Below are 4,170 nucleotides of genomic sequence, written 5' to 3'. Positions count from 1 at the left end.
GATGATTCCATTGTTACCTCATTTTCATGGCATTGAATCTGAAAACCCATATTTGCATATTAAAGAGTTTGGAGAAGTGTGTTCCACATTCATTGACAAAACATGCACTGAAGAGGTAATAAGACTGAAATTGTTTCCATTTTCTTTACAATACAAGGCAAAAACCTGGTTGAATTCCTTAAGACCAAGATCCATTGGGACCTAGCAAGAAATGCAAAATGAGTTTTTAAAGAAATTTTTTCCCATGCAAAAAACCAATGCTTTAAAAAGACAAATCATGAACTTTTTCCAAAAGGATGTGGAAACATTTTATCGATGTTGGGAACGTTTCAAAGATTTCTTAAATGCTTGTCCTCACCATGGGTATGAGAATTGGAGGGTCATCAGTTTTTTCTATGAGGGGTTGCAACCAAAGATGAGGCAATTTGTAGAAACAATGTGCAATGGTGAGTTTTTCAATAAAGGGCCCGAAGAAGCTTTTGACTATTTTGATTGTTTGGCTAAAAACGCCCAATCTTGGGATGTCTCTGATGTGTATGCTAGATCTGAAAAATAAAAATGTATTAGTGGGGGTGGTAAGTATCAATTGAAAAAAGTTGATGATTTGAATGCTAGACTTGCATCGATGTCTAAAAGGTTAGATTCCATTGAGCTTAAGAAGGTAAATGAAATGCATGTCTTACCATCATCTTCTGAAAAATGTAGCATATGTGAGGATCTAGGGCATGTGACTGATGCATGTCCAACTATTCCTGTTTTTAAGGAAGTTTTGCTTAATCAATCTAACCCAGTACATATGGTTTCTAAGAATTCTTCTAGACCTTATTCTAATAATTATAATGCAGGTTGGATAAATCATCCAAATCTCAGTTGGAAAAATGACCAAGTGGGGCCATCTACACAGGGACCAAGTCAATATAATCCTTATGCAGCTACTAGACAAGGCTTGGGACCACCTCATTTTCCAAATCATCCGCCCTCAATGTAGAGAAGAGGAGTGGAACACTCCAAACAGCAGCTAACTGTTAGCTTGCAACAGTTTATGCAGAGTTAGAGCATGATCAACAACCAGAACTCCCAGGCCATCAATGACATCAGACGGACTCTCACTAGAGTAACCACCACTTTGAGTAACCAGGAGAAAGGAAAATTTCTAGATCAACCCCAACCCATTCCACAAGGGCACAGTCAATCATCTCAAAATACTGGTGAAGGAAGAAATGTGAAATCAGTGAAAGCTATTACAACTTTGAGGAATGGTAAGGTTTGGGTGACCCTGCCCATGGTGCAGGAAATTCAGGTAAAAGTGCTAACCCTCCTCTTGATAGTGGTGAGTCAAGCACTTTAATTTCAAATAATGATGCATATCCCATACCTTCACCATTTCCACAACGTTTGCTTTCTTTGCACAAGGATAAACAGCATGCTGAAATCCTAGAAATTTTTAAGAAAGTTAGGATTAACATTCCACTTCTAGATGTTATAAAACAAATTTTTGCTTATGCTAAATTTCTAAAGGATTTATGCACTGTAAAATGCAAACTGAATGTGTAGAAAAAGGCCTTCCTCACTGAGCAAGTCAGTGCCATTATTCAAAATCACACGCCACCTAAGTATAAGGATCCCGGGTCACCTACTATTTCATGTGTCATTGGAAACTCTAAAATAAGGCAGGCCTTGCTAGACTTAGGTGTGGGGGTTAATTTTCTACCTTATAGTGTGTATGAACAATTAGGGCTAGGGGAATTGAAAACCACATCCATTATTTTGCAGCTTGCTAATAGATCTATAAAAATTCCTAAGGGTATTGTTGAGGACGTCTTGGTCCAAGTGGATAAATTTTATTACCCTGTGGATTTTGTGGTCTTGGATATGAAAGTGTCATCCCACGCAAATTCTTCACCACCTGTGATTTTGGGAAAACCATTTTTAGCAACCTCTAATGCCATAATCAATTGTAGGAGTGGTGTTTTAAAATTGAGTTTTGGAAATATGACTTTAGAACTGAATATCTTCAATTTGTGCAAGCAACCTCAAGAACATGAAGACATTCAAGAAGTCAATTCATTGGAATCCTTAATTGCAAATACTCCTTGGTTAAATTATGATTGTGATGAGCAGTGGGAGGATTTAGAAGACTCCCCTGATTTAACTAAGTCCACCGATAATTTTTCTTCTCTTTGTGCTGCAGGTGATTCAAATGAGATGCAATGGAAGCTCAAATTTGAACCACTATCGGCAATACAAACCCCAACACAACCATCTAATGAGAAGACACCAGTGTTAGAATTGAAGCCACTGCCGCCGGAGCTAAAATATGCCTACCTTAGACCAGAGAACTCATTCCCAGTGGTAATTTCTGCATTGTTGACCCATGACCAAGAAAGTAAGTTGTTGAGAATTTTGACACAACACAAATAAGCCATTGGCTGGTCCATTACCGACATTAAAGCTATAAGTCCTCTCATTTGTACACATAGGATATATTTGGAAGAGGATTCAAAACCCTCTAGAGAGATGCAAAGGAGACTAAACCCCACAATGAAGGAAGTGGTAAAAAGGGAAGTCTTGAAATTGTTAGACATAGGCATCATATATCCAATTGTTGATAGTAAATGGGTTAGTCCAATACAAATTGTTCCAAAAAAAATCTAGTATAAATGTTGTAGAAAATGATAAGGGAGAATTGGTGCCTACTAAAGAGACCACAGGCTGGAGGATGTGTGTAGATTATAGGAAATTGAATGCTACCTCTAGGAAGGATCATTTTCCTTTGCCTTTCCTTGACCAGGTTTTAGAAAAAGTGGCAGGGCATGAATATTACTACTTTTTAGATGGATTCTATGGTTATTATCAAATAGAAACAACTCCAGAGGACCAAGAGAAGACTACCTTCACTTGTCCCTTTGGAATTTTTGCCTTCATAAGAATGCCATTTGGGCTATGCAATGCCCCGACTACTTTTCAAAGATGCATGTTAAGTATTTTTAGCAACTTGATTGAGGACAGTGTAGAGGTATTCGAGGATCACTTTTTAGTTTTTGGAAAAACATTTGATGCATGTTTGTCTAATTTGCAGGTTGTTTGGAAAATATATGAAGAAAATCAATTGTTGTTAAATTGGGAAAAATGTCACTTTATGGTCCAACAAGGAATAGTTTTGCGGCACATTGTATCCTCTCGAGGCATAGAGGTGGATAAAGCTAAAATAGACTTGATTTCAAATTTGCCTGCACCTAAAAATGTGAAAGCTGTTAGATCATTTTTAGGGCATGCCAGTTTTTAAGAAGATTCATAAGGAATTTTAGCTTTATCTTTAAACCTCTTTGCAAACTTTTGATGCATGATGTTAAATTTGAATGGACCCAAGAGTGTCAAAATGGTTTTGATGAACTGAAAACATGCCTCACCACTACACCTATCATTCGATCTCCTGACTGGTCACTTCCTTTTGAATTAATGTGTGATGCAAGTGACTTTGTTGTGGGAGCTGTTCTTGGACAACGAAGAGATAAACTGCCATATGTTATATACTATGCTAGTAAGACTTTAAATACTGCACAAAAGAACTATTCCACCACAGAAAAAGAACTACTAGCTATAGTATTTGCATTGGATAAGTTTAGATCTTATCTTCTTGGTTCTCGTGTCATAATATTCACTGACCATGCAGCTTTAAAATTTCTACTTTCAAAAAAAGACACCAAGCCAAGACTGCTAAGGTGGATACTTCTGCTTTAGGAATTTGATCTCACAATAAAAGATAAAAAGGGAGTGGAAAACGTGGTGGCGTATCACCTTTCTCGACTTCAACCAGAAGTTTCTGAGAAGTTTTCTTTAATTTCTGATTAAGTTCCTGATGAACAATTATTTGCAATTGAATCTTTACCATGGTATTCTGATATTGTGAATTTTTTGGTCATAAGGAAAACTCCACCTCGTTGGAATGCTCAGGACATCAGAAGGTTGAAGGCTGAAGCTAAGAATTTCTTTTACGATGATCCTTATCTCTTTAAATATTGTTCAGATCAGATCGTTAGGAAGTGTGTGCCTAATAATGAAATTTCTAGTGTTTTAAATTTTTGCCACACAGAAGCTTGTGGTGGGCATTTTTCTGCTCACAAAACAGTGGCTAAAATTCTTCAAAGTGGGTTTTATTGGCCAAGTATG

The 4,170-nt window shown here is 37.1% G+C and overlaps 1 non-coding gene across 1 annotated transcript; it reads right to left on the bottom strand.

Annotated features, from left to right (window-relative positions):
- Nucleotides 1–258: 258 nt before the first annotated feature.
- Nucleotides 259–366, bottom strand: LOC131147137 (small nucleolar RNA R71). The gene has a single exon (XR_009134629.1). It is a non-coding gene; the product is annotated as a small nucleolar RNA R71 (small nucleolar RNA).
- Nucleotides 367–4,170: the final 3,804 nt, after the last annotated feature.

Source organism: Malania oleifera, unplaced genomic scaffold, assembly GCF_029873635.1.
Source record: "Malania oleifera isolate guangnan ecotype guangnan unplaced genomic scaffold, ASM2987363v1 ctg197, whole genome shotgun sequence".
NCBI classification, from domain to species: domain Eukaryota; kingdom Viridiplantae; phylum Streptophyta; class Magnoliopsida; order Santalales; family Ximeniaceae; genus Malania; species Malania oleifera.
This window is presented reverse-complemented; position numbering and strand designations above follow the sequence as displayed.